Raw genomic sequence first — 17,311 nt, 5'->3', positions numbered from 1 at the left:
TAATTTCCTTTCCTGCTGTATCTCTCATGATAAAAGTTGTAAATAACTTAGCAAAAAATATAGATTACAGTAAAATGTTTGACTTTTTAGTTTCACTGTTTACATAATTTTTCCTGTATAATCACACCTACACTATGATGTCATACAGGTACTAAGCAAAGATTTACAAACAGCTGCAACGCATTATGGGTACTTCAAAATAATTCAACTCTTAGGGAAGCTGTGTCGTAATTACACTGTGGTTTAACTACTACAGCTTTGTGTTAATTTCAACATGAGGTGTTTAAAATGCAAAACTAGTTGAGAACTTGCCTTTCTAGAAAGAATGAAACTACTTTGGGTGCATTTAACAGGGAAGTACAGTAATTTATGCATTAAATTAGGTGGCAAATTATTGTGGGTTTAGTCTTTCATGATGTCCTGGCATGGATTTTCAGTACTGAGAAAAATTGTCAGGGTGCCATTCTTACAAACAAAATAAAATGCAAAAACAACACACTGTTTCAAAAACTGTGTAATTTGGCACTGTATATGATAAGGAGGTTACATCCAAAGGTTTGTCACTTAACACTTGCTTTGGAAAATGACCAGCACTCTAACAAATGTATGGCTTCTGTGAGTTTTGTCAGACCGGGTCTATGCGGTCTACAACTGTGCTAAGTAGCAAATGAAGAGAAGGTGGTAGAAAGTTTGTCAAAGCGGAGAACAGCATAGCTTAGCTGTGAGATGTGCTAGTCTACCTAAGCTGCCTGTATTATCATCATCATCTATCTCTAAGCTGATAGAAAAAGCAGGGCATCCAAACATATAAGGCACTTAGTGTGCTTGTGGAAAGAAAATCTTTTTGACAAAGGCACGTTTAGTTTCAAGAGTCAACGTTAAGTAAGGAACACAGAAAAATGGGATGAAAACAGATAAAACTAGAATCACTAGCTAACAAGAAGAAGAAATAGTTGATCAAAAGACAATGAATATAAAATGTCAGATTGAGGCCATTTTCTTTTGCATCTTGAAGCTTTTGCAATGGGAAAGAAATGGCATGAGGAAGAAAGGAGCAGGCCACTGCAGAACACAGAATGAGGTCATGAGCCTGGGAAAGTTTCACGTCAAACAATCTGGATAATGGAATTATCAGCCCTAACAGAATCCTGCTGACAGACCTCTTCAATCCAGATCAAAGCTTCAATAAAACCTGAAGGAAAGGGGGATCCTCACTGAAGGTGGCATTTTTCAAGAAAAATGAAACTTGCACTACCTATATACAACAGTAAAGTGTAAAAATGTCAGAATCTATACAAGTACTAATTTACACATATTCTATATACATCAACAATAATTATGTACGATTATGCACATATATCAAAACCCGGTCTTCACAACCACTATGTATGCATGCATGAGGTTTTCCTATGACATCTGCATATGCAATATGTAACCTACTAGATGTTCTAACTGTACTACAGTCGGTCTATCACCATGTTACTTGAGCTACTTTAAAATGTGTGCCACACACTAACTAAAAGAGAGACTAACACAGCACTGTATTTTGGTCTTGATGCTCACCCATATCACAGATTAAATGGGTTTATCTTTGCCTGTACATCTACCTGGATAACAAGAATTAAATGAATGATCAAAAATTATAATGGAAGCATCATAAGCATCATACCTAAACTTGCTAGGAAGCAGCTTGGTCTTGATATCTTGGTTGTGATGCTTCTTCACTGCATTTCTAAGTACATTCCTGAGAAAGTAAATATTTTGTAAAAAGAATAAATGAGTTGAGTTGTTCTTTACTACTAGAATCGGCTGTTGTTTAATGTCAGTTTCTGAAAACACTGCCTGCATGCACCTTCTTTAATAAAGTGTAACATAAATCCATACAAAATGCATTATGTTGTAGCACCTGAATGCTTCTTCCTGTGAATGAAAATCAAGAATGTTAAGATAATGAAATCACTACCAAAAGACTCACCAGCAGTTATGATTAAAAGATAACAATTACATAAAAACAGTTCCACATTCTGAAGTAAGTCAAAAATATAAAAATTAAAAATTCTCAAGCTCAGCTTCTATTTTCTAAGCCAACCATTTTATTTCATACTTGTTCTAGATAAAATTTATTTAGAATTCCTTTGTTTGCCTACATAATTCTTTTCTTTCTATTTAAAGGACAACTCAACCCAAATATAATTTTTTTCTCATCATAAAGTGTTTTCCTCATCTTTAATCCATCCCTAGGAGTGCCACATCCAAAGACATGATTTGTATGATGACTTTACTCTGCTACCTATTTTCTACCTCATCCAACGGGGTTTCTTCCCACAAGTAACAGATTTGGGTACTTTTCCGTTAAACCCCTACCACGCATCTCGCCGTATTCGTCGAAGACAATGAAGGCACAAAGGTCCGTGACAGATAGAGTTGTTGACTCGTTAAATGTTTTATCCAGCTTTTTAACGGAGAAGTACCCTATTAGGCACCATCTTTTCAAACTATTACCAAAAAAAATACTTCCTCTCTCCCTCTTGGCTTTGCATCCTTTCCTGCTCCTCATCTGGGACAGCTAACACCCTTCATCACCTGTCTTATACCTTAAAACACAGAATCACTTAACCTGTGTTATAAAATTTGTTATTGTTAATATGACATTAATTATGACACCTTGGAGCTTCTCTCTCCAAAGGGCACTTGTGTGCCCAGTCGGACTTTTCCGGTAAGAAAATGTCAACAAATAAACGAATAGAGAAAGCACATTATGCGTCCGTTTCCTGAACAAGTACTACCAGCTGCGAAACAAGTTTTAAATCTCGTTTACGAAGGTAATCGTTTTTTTTTTTTCGCCACATGCACATAAGCAACAGTTCACCGTCCATTTTACTTGCTGCTAAAGTAACTGATGCTGCAGTCAAACATAAAAAGAAAAACTACGAGGGATGCATGATGCCAAGACTAACCTAGCCTAGCCAACTAAACTAAAACATACCCCAAGATCTGCATGCAGTATATATACAGCTCTAAACATAGCTTGCAAGACAGAAGTACCAGATGCTGCCTAAAAAGCTGGATAAAACATTTAATGAAGCAACAACTCTGTCTATCACATACCTTTGAGTCTTACTTGTCTCCGATGAATATGGCAAGACGTGTGGTAGGGGTTTAACGGAAAAGTACCCAGATTTGTTTAGTTAAATGCTAACAAAGCTTCAACAACATCTTTTCTGAAAATTCATTTTGACTGAGAAATAAAACTAAAGCATAAACCAAAGCAGCACAAAAAAACACAAACAAGAAACCTGTACAAAAATCTGTAACAGTTTTTAGTGCATCAAACTATCAAGAGAGAATGTCAAAAACAAATATTTGTTAACAGCCCATGCTTTTTTTCAGTTGGAATTTTTTTTTTTTACTTCTTACTCTACTTAAAAGCATAGGTTTCTGCGGTGGTACGGCGGTAGCGTTGTTACCTCACAGCAAGAGGTTCTCCCGTTCGATTCTCGGCTTGGCTTGGGAGTGCCTTCTGTGTGGAGTCTGCATGTCCTCCCCGCGGTTGGGTAGCGTTCGAAAGACATGCGTGCGTAAATGGGCGTGCCTTCGCTGAAGGTTGAGCATCAAGCTGGCACCTCGGCATTTCGTAAAAACCTACTGCCACTCATTAGCGGACTGGAGTTCCGCTGTGGCGACCCCTTACCGGGAAGAAGCCAAAAGACAAACAACAACAACTCTACTTAAAAGCATAAACATTTCTTAAATGCATTAATAAAATCATGTGTATTTCCTCAAAGTCCACACTGTAGGAATATTTCATACGTGTGGAGCAAATCATTGCAGTAAAGCATATCTATGAGTACACAAATCCATCTAAGTCTTCAAGGAGTAAAGTAGGTCACAGATTCCATCACAGGCAGCAAAATATATGTTATTGTGTGTGTGTGTGTGTGTGTGTGTGTGTGTGTGTGTGTGTGTGTGTGTGTGTGTGTGTGTAGATAAAATTCATAATTACTAGGCTAACAGCTCAAGTGCCCTTACAAGCCTAGCCAGTTTTACCCAATTTTGTATCCCTAGGAGAAAGACAACAAGGGTCAGCAAACGGGGTTTTGACAATTTTTGAAGACTGCCACTATCCACATGGGACAATGGTACCACCCCAGGACTGAATTTGCGATTTCCCATCCAATGGTCCAAACAGCACTTGAAGATGGTCAGGAAATGGCTCTGCTTCATATGAATAAGAAGTCTATTCCAGAGGAGGGGCAATCTCTGGGACACATATCTGTCTGTCAAGCATGAGCTATTCATGTCAAAGATCAGGTTTAGATATTTGGAGCGGTTAACCCTCGGGCAGTTAGTTTTGCAAATATGCAGCATTTCCATTAAGGCTGGGACAGAGACTGCCTTGCAAGTCAGATAGAGATCACCCTGGTGGTTTCAGTAATTGGTAGAAAACTGAATACAGTGATAGGGCTTTTAAAAGGTCACTAGTCCGTAAACAAAAGTTATGTACTCATCATAAAGAAGCATCTGTGTTGTCCATTTTCATTCTTCCTCAACTGATGGGTCTCGGATCAGACATTGGATCTGACTCGGTCACTTTTACCAGACTCATGGATCCAGCTCTTGAGCTCCTCCCTTTACCCATAATGCCCTACTCTCCTGGTTTACCTCAGTAGATTTTACATCCCCACAGTGATATATACATCTGACATTGTAGTACAAGAGAAGACAAGATAAAGACACACAGAGAAGCTGGAGCTGAAAGCAGAGGACAGATGAGTTCCCAAAAAAGACATACCTTATACCTCACCACGATAGAAGGAAGGGCGTTGGTGGGTAAGGAGTTGAAGGATGAAAATGGACAACAGAGATGCATCATTTGCAGCCGATGTTGTCATCTTCATTCATTCCTCAACTGATGGGACTGAGTCCCCAACTAGATGAACCTTGGGTGGTCCTCAAGGAAATATTCGGAGTACAGTGGAACCAAATGCTGCCCTATTTCTAGATACGTCTAATTTATAATGAGCAATACAAGTATGAGCACTGAACATAGTGGTAGCTGCACACATATCATCAATGGAAGCTCTTGACCAGAAGGCTGACGAGGTGGCTACTGATCTCATGGAATGTACTTGTGCTTTGGGGGGCTTTGGTAAAGCTAAATGTCTTTCTTTATATGCAAAAGAAGATACATCACTTAACTATTTAGCTAGTCACTTTAGAAAACTGCTTTACCCAATTTGAACTTGGAAAAAGAGACAAACAACTGATGAGATTTTCTGAGATTCCGTGTTTTGTGCAATTAACACCTCAGCTGCCTATGTACATCCAGAAGATGCAGCACATATGAGTTTGTTTGAGAAATTAGGGAAGGACACAGGTAAACTGATGACCTGATTCAAGTTAGATTCTGAAGCTACCTTCAGTAGAAAGGAAGGGTTTGTGTATAAACAGACTCTATCTTTATGAAAGACCAAGTATAGAGGTCTTGCAGAAAGGACTTGGAGTTCAGATACTCATCTACCAGAGGTAATAGCGATCAGAAAAATTATTTTCCAGGGCAGAAAACTGAGATCTATCTTAGCAGAAGATTTGAAGGAAGGATGGGTAACAGCCTGTCAGGTCCACAAGGAGGGGTAGGATCTCTAACTGGGGGCCTGAGAAGAAAGGTACCTTTGAGGAAGGCACTGCATAATCTTGAGGAAGCCAGAGAAAGGTGATTCTCTCCTAAATAAAAATTTGAAATGGCCACTAAGTGAACTTTTGACAGTAGAGTAACTCACACCATTGTTAAAAATGGAGGCCAAATATCAAAAACTGATGAGACTGGGGCGAAGTAATGAACAAATGTCTCTGAAAGGCCCAGACTGAAAATCTTTCCCATTTACTCTTGCAAATATTTCTAGTGGAAAACTTCTAACAGGACATAAGAGAAACTGTCGAACTGGGGAAGAAAGGACTGTCTAGCCATCACTAGAACTGAAGAAACCATGCGGTTAACTTCAGGCTGTTGATATCTGGATGTCGTATCTCTGTCGGATGAGACAGAAGGTCTCGACGTGGATCCACTATCCAAGGAGAATAAACAAGATGAGGCCAGAGAAAGGGAAACCAGAGCTGTCAAGGTCAAAAGGGTACCATGAGGATGACTGCGCTCTTCAACTGAAATGCTTTCTGTAGCAGTTTGGGGATTAATGGCAATGGGGGATAAAAGCATATAGGTTCATAGGTGTTTACTAGGCTAATGACCACAAGGGCCTTTTTAAGCCTAGCCATCCATCCCAAAACTATGATAAGTTCTGATACCCTTGATAAGTGTAAGTAGGGACTTGCAAGATAGAGTAGTTGTGTAAAATCTTGTCATAACCATAGATGTCCTTCTCTTCCATGTTGCAGTATTCATAACATGAGGGATTCCCCACCTAGGCAACCCAAACGTCCGGCCAGTATACCAAAGACTTAAGCTACTGCTAGGTACATGAGATGTTGCACGTAGAAACCGCCAATGTCGGCCATAAAAGTGACATCTGTACGTACCATCCTCAGAACTGAATGCCCCAGTCAGAACACCAGTCAAAGGATAAGAGGCAACCAGGTAATATCCAAAGAAGAGCATAACCAAAGGGGAAGGAAGGTGGGACAGAATACTGCAACATGGAAGAGAAGGATCTCTACGGTTATGATAAAATTTTACACAACTATTCTATGTCCTTCTACTCCCATGTTGCAGCATTCATAACATGAGGGAGAATACCATAGCTCGAGTGGGAAAGGGGGGGTAGGAGCACAGGAAGTCTCCATGAAGCCATGTATAATTGACCTAGCAAATCTTGCTCTGGATAGAGAGACAGAGTTCAGCTTGTAGTGTTTTGTGAATGTATGGACAGAAGACCATGTAACTGCTTCCAGGAGAAAAGCAATGTCCAGACCTTTAAAGAAGGACCCAGACGAAGCTACTGCTCTAGTGGAATGGGCCTTAACAGAGGAAGAAAGGGTTTTCCCCTGAGACACATAGCAGAAATAAATTGCCCTAAACATCAGTTTTCCCCTGAGACACACAGCAGAAAGAAATTGCCCTAGAGATCCAAGATGAAATAGTCTGTTTGCAAACAGGTTTTTCCAGCACCCTGGAGTGAAAGGAAACAAACAGTTGTTCAGACTTTCTAATGGATTTGATCTTATCCAAGTAGAATCTAACTTGTCTATGTACATTCAAGATGTGCAGCATCCTTTCACTGGAGTTTTGAGGAGAAGGGAAAAAAGTAGGTAAGTGAATATATTGGTTATGGGACAACTCATTAACCACTTTTGGCATGTAACACAGCCTACCTGGATCTCGCCAAGGCCTTCGACACCATTCCCCACTCTGGCATCATAGACAAGCTCACCAGCTTGAACATTAACCGCTATGTCACGAGATGGGTGGCCAACTAGCTCACAGATAGAACACACATGGTCAGAGTTGCGGGTGCCATGTCCGACTCTAAACCAGTTACAAGTGGCGTCCCACAGGGCTCGGTCCTGGGACCCCTCCTGTTCGGTATGTACTTCTCTGAGGTACAGGCAAGCATGGGAGGACTATGGCTGACCAAATTCGCAGATGACTGCAAACTGGGGGCCATAATCAACTCTCCAGCTGCCACAGACATCCTCCAGAAGGGTCTTACAGAGACAGATACCTGGTGTTAGAGCCATGGCCTCAAGCTGAATGCCAAAAAATGCATAGTCATCCCCTTTGGAAAAAACAAAGTGCCCACGAATTACCACATAGGTGGTAATCCAGTAGGTACGGAAAATGTAATTAGGGATCTGGGAACCCAGGTAGATGGCAACCTCTCCTTTGATAATCACATTGCCAAAGTGGTTAGAAAGTCTTTCTATGTAGCCCACTTAATCACGAAGGGGTTCACCTCTAGATCAAGACATGTCATTGTACCCCTCTACTCATCACTCATTAGGCCCATAATAGAGGACAATGCCCCATTTGGTATGTACCTTACTCGACACCTGCAACAGTTGGAAAGACCACAGAAGTACCTCACCAAGAGGATCATGGGCCTCAAAGAGATGCCCTATGCAGCTCGACTAAAGAAACTCCAGCTATACTCAGTTGCTTACCGCCTGCTCAGAGGTGATCTCTGCCTCACGTATAAGGCCATGTCCAACCCAGAATTAATGGACATGCTCCACCACAAGAAAACCAAATCTCTTAGAGCCACATGCTCTAGTGAATTAAACCTCAGCATAACAATAAACAGGACATGCTGGAGGGATAGATTCCTGTCCCAGAGACTTCCCTTGCTCTGGAATAAAATCCCAGTCTATATTAGGCAGAGCCCCTCGCTGACTCGCTTCAAGAGGAATCTTGACGAGTGGATGGGAAATCGTAAATTTACCCCTGGGATCACTTCAGTGGCCCTGTTAGACAGAGGCCCAGGAAACTAGATTAAAAGGGAGGCGAAAGCCAACACATTCTGGCTAGGCTTATAAATGCCCTTGGGCAGACAGCCTAGTACCTACCTATGAACCTATAAGAAGGGTTGGTACGAAGAAATACCCTATCCTTGTGGAAAATTTTAGGAAAGCTGAGGCTGCAGGGCTCAAAGGGAATCTGAGTCAGTTTTTTCAAAACAAAATTTAAGTTCCAGGGAGGAGGAACACGTTTTCCTAGGTGGTCTGACATGGACGCCTTTTAAGAAAAGCTTAACCTCTAGTCTAGAAGTTAAGGAGGGGATAAAGGCAGCCATGCAGAAATGGCTAAGTGGACTTTAACTGAAGAACACTACAACCTGTGAGAGATGCATTTACATAGCCAAAATGGAAGCAAAGCTCTCTCCACCCAAGGTTGTGCTAAACAGTCAAGAGGAGAAGGTTAACACCCACACTACACCTCAAACAACACATAGCCCTTCTAAACCCGCACCACCAACACCCACATATAGCAACACTAAATCCACATATGCAGAGGCCCTTAACTGTAACCTGCCCAAGCAACAAAGACCTCTGAAGCTGAAACGCAAACAAACACCAATCACAACCAATGTGTCACATAGTTCACAACACCAGTGTGCCACCCAGCAACAGCCCCTAAGGCAAGACAATGTACCTAACACTTTAGTCATAGGTGACTCTATAGTCCGGCACACTGATGTCCCTCTCACCAGGGTGAATAAGGAGAAAATTACAGTCAGCTGCCTGTCGGGTGCCAGGATCCGCCACATAACGCATGCACTCAAGTCACTCCACAACAAGTACAAATATGACTCTGTCATTGTCCATGTTGGAGTGAATGACTTGAGACGTACCTCCCTGGACTACATGAAAAGAGACATGGAAGAGCTTTCGGATCATGTGGCCCAGGCAGGTATGACCCTAGCCCCGAGTAGCATCCTGCCTTCGCCCAGAATGATACCACAATATAAGGATAAAATGATTAACTTCAACAATTGGCTAAGCTTATGGTGTCATTCAAAGGGGATCCAGTATCTGTCTGCCTGGGATGACATGATTGACCGACCACAATGCTTTGCTAGAGATGGTCTGCACCTGTCGCCCCTGGGATTCAGGTTACTGGCTAAGGCTCTTGCCACCCCTATAGCGCCTTTTTTAGGCAAACTTCAAAGGACAAAACCACCACTATAACAGGTACAAGCATGCAAAATCTGAAGGTAATGCTACTCAATGCTAGAAGTCTAAACCTCAAAATGCACTCTCTCGAGGCACTCCTAAAAATGGAGAACATCGATATCTGTGCAGTAACTGAGACCTGGTTCAAGGCTCCAGGGAGCACCCCTGCAATACCAGACTACAACTCTTACCACACTTTTCGGCCACCAAACCAGAACCGAAACACTAAAGGTGGAGGAGTGTCAATATTCACCAAGGATATTCACACCACCAGGCTAGTTGGCCAACACAATGTGTCTGAAATTCTCCAAGTGCAACTAACACTAGGTAAGATTGCAATCCAAATTGTAGCTTGCTACAGATCCCCCACCATAACCCAAGATTCACACTACACCTTTCGAAACATACTGGAAAATATTAAGATAGAACCAAACACCCTAATACTGGGTGATTTTAACTACCCTGCCATTAACTGGGAAAACTACTCATGTCCCAACACCTTTGCACAACGGTTCTTGGAATTCATAAATTCCAACGCCCTGGATCAACTAATCCATAGTCCCACCAGGGGCTCCAATATCCTAGACCTGGTCATTACCAATATGGGAAATCAATGCTCCATACCTATGGTCACCCCCTCGTTAGTCAGGTCTGACCATAAGCTAATTACCCTTAACATCCACATCCCACGCCCACCCCCCAGTAAAGAAACCACCATAAAAAACTTCTCCAAAGCCAACTTCATGCTACTCAAGTCAGAAGTGACAAACTTCATGACACCCATGCAGACGGGAACTGAAAGTTCAACTGATGAATCCTACACTAAGGCACTGTACGAGCACATCCACTCATGCATGAATCGTGCCATCCCAAATAGAACCAAAATGCTCTCATCCAAAAAAGGAAGCCAATCTGGTGGTCCCCTGCCATAAACAAACTTTACAACAAAAGGAAGAAACTTTTGCAGAAAAGAGGAAAATCCCAGGATGCAAAAAACTCCCTTACTAGCCTCAGTAAGAAACCGAGATGCCTCAAAATCCTCCAAAGCTAGTTACGAAAATAAAATTGCCAAAGATTCCAAAGACAACCACAAAGCATTCTATAACTATGTCAAGAATCTAAATGGCAATGCTCAGATCTGCTCTGAGCTAAAACTGAATGGCATTAAATATACTGATCCGAAGGATATTGCCAATATCCTGGCAGATCGATTCAGTGCCAACGTCACCCCCCTTTCACCCCCTAAATGGCCCATCTCAATACCGGAAGATTGCCAAATTCCAGTAATAACGGCCACACAGGTACAAAACGCACTCTCTAAAGCCAAGAATACAGCATTCATGGGACCAGATGACATCCCGGGCTGTGTACTACATGAACTACAATATGAAATGGCACCTCACCTAAGTGTCATATTTAATCATAGCCTCACCTCAGGTTTCGTGCCCACTGAGTGGCGCAGAGCTACAGTTATCCCAATCCACAAGGGAGGGTCCACCTTGGATCCCGGAAACTACTGTCCCATCAGTCTGACAAGCCTTATCTGCAAGGCCATGGAGTGTATTATCATGGAACTTATAAACAAAGACATTGGCAACCTTCAAACACTGGACCCCACCCAGTTTGGGTTTGTGAAGGGCCGATCTTGTCTCCTGAACCTGATTGACTTCTTTGAATCAGTCTCCAGAGCCAAGGACAAGGGTAAGGTGGTCCACACAGCCTATCTAGACCTTGCCAAGGCCTTTGACACCATCCCCCACTCTGGAATCATAGATAAACTTACTAAGTTGGGCATTAATCCCTATGTCACCCAATGGGTTGCTAAATGGCTTACTGATAGAACCCACACTGTAAAAGTAGCCGACTCCAAATCCAGCTCCAGACAAGTGACAAGTGAAGTACCTCAGGGTTCAGTCCTGGGGCGCTCTTGTTTGGCATCTACTTCTCTGAAGTACAGGTCAACACTAAGGGACTCTGGCTAACAAAGTTTGCAGATGACTGCAAACTGGGAGCCATTATTGAATCCCCAAATGATGTGGATACTCTACAAAAGGGCCTTACAGAAACAGATGCTTGGTGCCAGAGCCATGGGCTCAAGCTCAATGCCAAGACATGTATTGTTATCCACTTTGGGAAAAACATGTATCCATGAATTACCATATAGGTGGCAGTACACTAAACACAGAAAGTGTGATAAGAGACTTAGGGACACAGGTGGACAGTAGTCTCACCTTCGATAACCACATCGCCACAACAGTCAGGAAATCCTTCTATGTGGCACACCTCATCACAAAGGGCTTTTCATTCAGAAAAAAGGAGGTCATTGTCCCACTGTACTCATCCCTCATTAGACCCATTATAGAATACAACGCCCCATTTGGTATGTACCTCTCAAGACATCTGCAACAACTGGAAAGGCCTCAGAAATACCTCACTAAAAGAATCACAGGCCTAAAGCAGATGCCCTACGCTGACCGCCTTAAAAAACTCCAGCTATACTCTGTCGCATATCGTCTACTCAGAGGCGATCTCTGCTTAACATACAAGGCCATGTCAAACCCAGAGCTGTTGGACATGCTACACTAAAGAAATCCCAATCCCTCAGAGCTACACGCCCAGGGATCTAAACCTTGTCATCACAATAAACAAAACATGCTGGAGGGATAGGTTCCTGACCCAGAGACTCCCCAGACTCTGGAATAGATTGCCCATACATGTCAAGCAGAGTGCCTCTTTGGACCTCTTCAAGAGGAACCTTGACGATTGGATGGGAGAAAGGAAATTCACCCCAGGGATCACGTCAGTCGCCCTGCTAGACAGGGGTCCAGGAAAGTAAATAATGTGGGAAGAAATAGCCAGGGAATTGTTATGGCTAGGCTTGTATAGGCCCTAGGGCCGATAGCCTAGTACCAACCTATGAACCTATGAACCTATAAGAATAAGCCACTCCAGCCTTGAGCAGCTCACATAAGAGAAAACTAGGGGGATATCCACTGAAAATAGATCTTGTCACTTATTAAGACACCAGATGAAGAACCTCTTCCATTTGGAGAAATAGGATCTCCTTGTATTGGGTTTCCTGGCTTCCTGCAAGACTAGAAGCACATCCTCAGAGAAAAGGTGTCTGAAAGGAATCAAAAGCCCATCACCCACAGAGACAGGTTCAGTGTTGCTAAATGTGGGTGAATAAGAGATCTCTTTTCTTGTTTGCGTAGATCCATCCTGTGAGGTAAACTGTGATGACTGTCTCTGGCTAACTACAGAAGACGAGGGAACCAATGCTGTCTTGGCCAAAAGGGGTTCGCCAACAAGAGTTTGGGGTTGTTCTTCTGAATCTTCAGCAGGACTTTCTGAATCAGTGGGAAGGGGAAGAATGTGTAAAGAAACATTTCCATCCCTTCCATGAAAATGATAGGATGTCCACCTTCCAAGCCAGAGGATGTGGGACGCTGGCACAAAACATTGGAAGTTGCCTGTTCATAGATGAGGCAAAGAGATGCACTTCAGGCATACCCCACCAGCAGAGAAGAGAATGTCCAGAAACACATCCCTGTGGCTCATCCATTCATGGGCTTGTGTCATGGACCTGCTCAGTGTGTCTGCTAGAACATTTTGAGTTGAAGGGATATAGACAGCTGTGAAAGTTACCTTTGCTTGTAGGGCAATCTCCCAGGTATGGATTGCTAATCTGCACAGGATATACAACTTTGTTCCTCCCATCTGTTCACATACCAGAGAAGTGTGGTGTTGTCTGTGAACAGTTTTGAAGGACCTAGTTGAAGAGATGATGGAAGGCTTTAAGGGCCTGAATCAGAGCCCTCACCTCTTTGAAGTGGATGTGTTGCTTCCTTAGGGAAGGAGACTATAGGCCCTGTACCTTTAAGTTCCCCAGTGTTGCTCCCCATGCCAGATCTTAAGCATCTGTGAACAATTCCTGAACTGGATGAGGTGGCTGAAGGGGGGAGTCCTGGATTCTGAAATATTTGCTGAATCCACCAAAACAATTCCTTCTTTAGGCAAGGCAGAAGTGGAAGGACAAACTCTAAAGGATGAGCATGCTGGGACCAGAGGGTTTTAAGGTGCCACTGGAACTTTTGCATGTGTAGTCTTGCTAGGGGCAGCAATGGTATAACCGAAGCCATGAATCCTAGCATCCTGTGGAACTCCCTGGCAATCAGAGAGGATAGAGTAAGCAACTGTTGGAAGCAAGTCTGCAGGGAGTACATTTTTTGCAAAGGCAGCAAAGCCATCATGACGTCTGTCTTCATCCTGTAACCTAGGAAAACCTGGTCCTGAGAAGGAGTTATGGAAGACTTGCTGTAGCTGATGGTGAATCCCCAGGCTGAGGAGCAAATAAATGATGGTTTGAAAGTTTTATTCTAAAATGTCTGAATGTTCTGCTTGAATGAGCAGATTGTCCAAGTAAGGCTAGATGAGAAGTCTCTGGAGTCTGCAAAAGGCAATGACAGGAGCAAAACATTTTGTGAATACCCTTGGAGCCGTAGACTGTCCAAAGAGCAAAGCACAGAAAGTACAGTTGTGTACCTACCATAAATGTAGATGTTCGAGTGTATTCACTGTTGCAGTCATTACACTAGGGTTATCTTGTTGGCAGGCTACCCGCAGTCGGCCTGAATTCCAAAGTCTTGGTCCGGCGTCGGTTGCTGTCGCCTCTTCCCAGACGTCAGTGCGCCAGGGGTATAAATGATGCAGCCAACGCCATTTTCTTCAGTTTTTCTTGACCCAGATGTCAGGTGCCCCCAAAAAGGGTAGGCTAAAAAACATTGCTAATAAAAGCATGCACTAAAATAACAAAACCTTCATCTACAAGCAAATACACCACATAGATTGTATAGGATAGAGAAGTACAGATAAGTCCCAGCAAAGAAAGGGGGATGGTGGGTGGGTAACCTGGACTGCAACAGTGAATACACTCGAACATCTACATTTATGGTAGGTACACAACTGTACTATGTTCATCGTGTTTCACTGTTGCAGTCATTGCACTTGGGTTGAATCCCAAAGCTGAGGTTGGGCGGCTGGGTCTAAATAGAATTAGGAGTTGCTATAAGGCCCTGCAAGACTGCAGTGGCAAAGCCTGCTCTGGATTTAGAGTAAAGAGGCAAGTGGTAGTGCTTAGTAAAAGTGTGCACTGAAGTCCAAGTTGCAGCCTCCAAAATATTCTTGGTTGGCACTCCTCTGAGGAAGGCTGCTGAGGTGGCTGCTGCCCTGGTAGAATGTGGTCTAATGCCCTTAGGCACTGATTTACCATGTTGTGAATAGCAGAAACGAATGCAGTGTCCTATCCATTTTGAAATAGTCTGCTTTGAGATAGCCTTTCCTTGTGATCCTGCAGCATATGCCACTAAAAGTTGCTCAGTCTTTCTGAAAGCTTTAGTTTTGTCCAAGTAGAAGCGTAGCTGTCTGTGTATGTCCAAAGAATGCAGAAGTCTCTCCCCTTTATTCTGCGGGTTTGGATAAAAAGTAGGCAAATGAATGGTTTGGTTAAGAGCCACACTGGACACTACCTTAGGCATAAATGTTGGGTTTGTCCTTAGAGAAACCCTGTCCGGATGGAAGATAATAAAAAGGTTCCACAGCCATTAATGCCTGTAACTCTGAGACTCTTCTTGCTGAAGTTATTGCTAGGAGGAGAGCTGTTTTCCATGATAAGAATTTTATGTCAGCTGTATCGGCTGGCTCAAAACGAAGCACTGTGAGTTTTTCCAAGACAAAATTGAGGTCCCATGCAGGTATTGGTGCTCTCCTTGGAGAGGTCTTATGTTTTTGGCCCCCCTGAGGGACTGCCTAAGCAATGGATATGAAAAAAACAGGTGGGTCTGTATTGTAATGAGTTGAAATGGCAGAGGCATGGATCTTAATGATGAGAAGGATAAGCCTTTGTCCAGCATCTCAGTTAGATATTGTAAAATCTGAGGAATATTTGGAACAAGCGTGTCAATTCCTTGTGCCTGGTTCCAAGCACAGAATCTCTTCCATTTTTCTGCATAAGATTTTCTGGTGCTGGGCCTCCTGGCCTCCAAAATGACATCTATAACCGCTTTAGAGAGAGGTGTATTCTGAATAGTTACAGTATCCTCCATGCAGCTAGATTTAGAGTTCCGACTTGGCTGTGCAGGATCGGATTGTTTTGTTGGGTCAGTAAATGAGGAATTTGAGGCAATGTCCAGGCTGGGCCTTGGGACAAGCTCCTTAGGATTGGGTACCAGTGTTGGCGTGGCCAATCCGGGGCAATCAGTATCATTTGTGGCTTCTCTTGTCTGACCTTTAGGAGTACCTTGGGGAGGAGAGGCAGTGGAGGAAAGACATATACTGTAAGGTTGTTCCAGCTGAATGACAGGGCATCCACTTTCCATGCTTGTTTGTGATAAGTCCTTGTGCAGAATCTCTGAAGTTGGCAGTTGTGAGGGGAGGCAAAAAGATCTATGTCTGGTCGTCCCCATTTCCTTGTTATCATGCTGAAGATTTGTGGATCTAGTTTCCACTCGTGAGGTCCATAAGGTTTCTGCTTAGTTCTTCTGTCAGAGCATTTGTTTTTCCTGGCAGGAATTGTGCTTGCAGGTGTACTTGGTAAGTCAATGCTGTGTTCCACAAAATCATGGCTTGTCTGCAGAGGGGGTAGGAATGTGTGCCCCCCTGCTTGTTTATGTACCACATGACTGTGGTGTTGTCCGTCTTTATCAGCAGCTGTCCTGGATGAAGTAGGTCCTTGAAGGCTGTCTGGGCATTTTGTACAGCTAGCATCTCTTTTTGACTGATCTGTAGATGCCTTTGGCTTGGGGGCCATGTGCCCTGAATACATTTTCCTCCCATGTGGGCCCCCCAGGTATAATCTGATGCATCTGTTAGTGTTTGCCTGGCTGTGGGTAAAGTGAATGGCTGTCCCTTGTTGTGGTGACAGGCCTGTGCCCACCATCGAAACTCCTGTTGCAGGCAAGGAATGAGGGAAATTAATTATTCCAGGCTGTGGCAATGTTGAGTCCAAACACTTTTAGGTACCATTGTAGTTTCCTCATATGCAGTCTTGCATATGGAATTAGCAGAATGCAGGAGGCCATGTAGCCCAGAGCCTGTAGAATTGTTCTTGCAGATAACTGGGTCTTTGTTACCATGTTTTCGAAGTAAGAAGTCAGATGCCTTTGTTTGTCTGGCGTGAGATAAGCCACTGGGCAGTTGTATTTAAGCTTGCACCCACGAATATGATCTCTGGAGAGGGTACTAGTTTTGATTTATTTTCGTTTACTGTGTACCCTAGGCAAATCAGTAATCTTTTTACAAACACCAGATGCTTTAGTAGAATGTCTTTGGCCTCTGCATGAATAAGGCAGTCATCCAAGTAGGGATATATTTGAATTCCCTTTTGTCTGCAAAATGCAATTACTGGTGCCAGGCATTTTGTGAAGACCCTGGGCGCAGTAGATAAGACAAAGGGCAGTGCAGAAAATTGGTAGTGCTTTGAGCCAGCTATGAATGTGAGGTATCTTCTGCAAGACTGTCTGATTGGGACATGCAGGTATGCCTCTTTGAGGTCCAAAGTTACAAGCCAAGCCTTTTTGCCCAGCATGGGCAGAAGCTGCTGCAGAGTCAACATTCTGAATTTCGGAATGTCCAGAAAAGTATTTAGAATAGACAGGTCCAGAATCGGTCTCCATGCTTTGTCCTTTCT

At 43.1% G+C, this 17,311-nt stretch overlaps 1 protein-coding gene across 2 annotated transcripts in view; it reads right to left on the bottom strand.

Annotated features, from left to right (window-relative positions):
* PHF3 (PHD finger protein 3) overlaps positions 1 to 17,311 on the bottom strand; it is a 2,404,159-nt gene that overhangs the window by 2,199,330 nt on the left and 187,518 nt on the right. Inside the window, exon 2 of one of the 2 annotated variants that reach the window (XM_044063854.1) lies at positions 1,670 to 1,744. The exons of the other annotated variant lie outside the window; for it this stretch is intronic. The gene's annotated coding sequence lies outside the window, so the exon portion shown is untranslated. The remainder of the gene's footprint in view (positions 1 to 1,669; positions 1,745 to 17,311) is intronic. 2 annotated transcript variants of the gene reach the window in all.

This window comes from Protopterus annectens, chromosome 2.part2 (genome assembly GCF_019279795.1).
Source record: "Protopterus annectens isolate FY-2018-M chromosome 2.part2, PAN1.0, whole genome shotgun sequence".
Lineage (NCBI taxonomy): Eukaryota > Metazoa > Chordata > Ceratodontiformes > Protopteridae > Protopterus > Protopterus annectens.
Note: the sequence above shows the minus strand (reverse complement) of the source record. Positions and strands in the feature narration are given on the sequence as shown.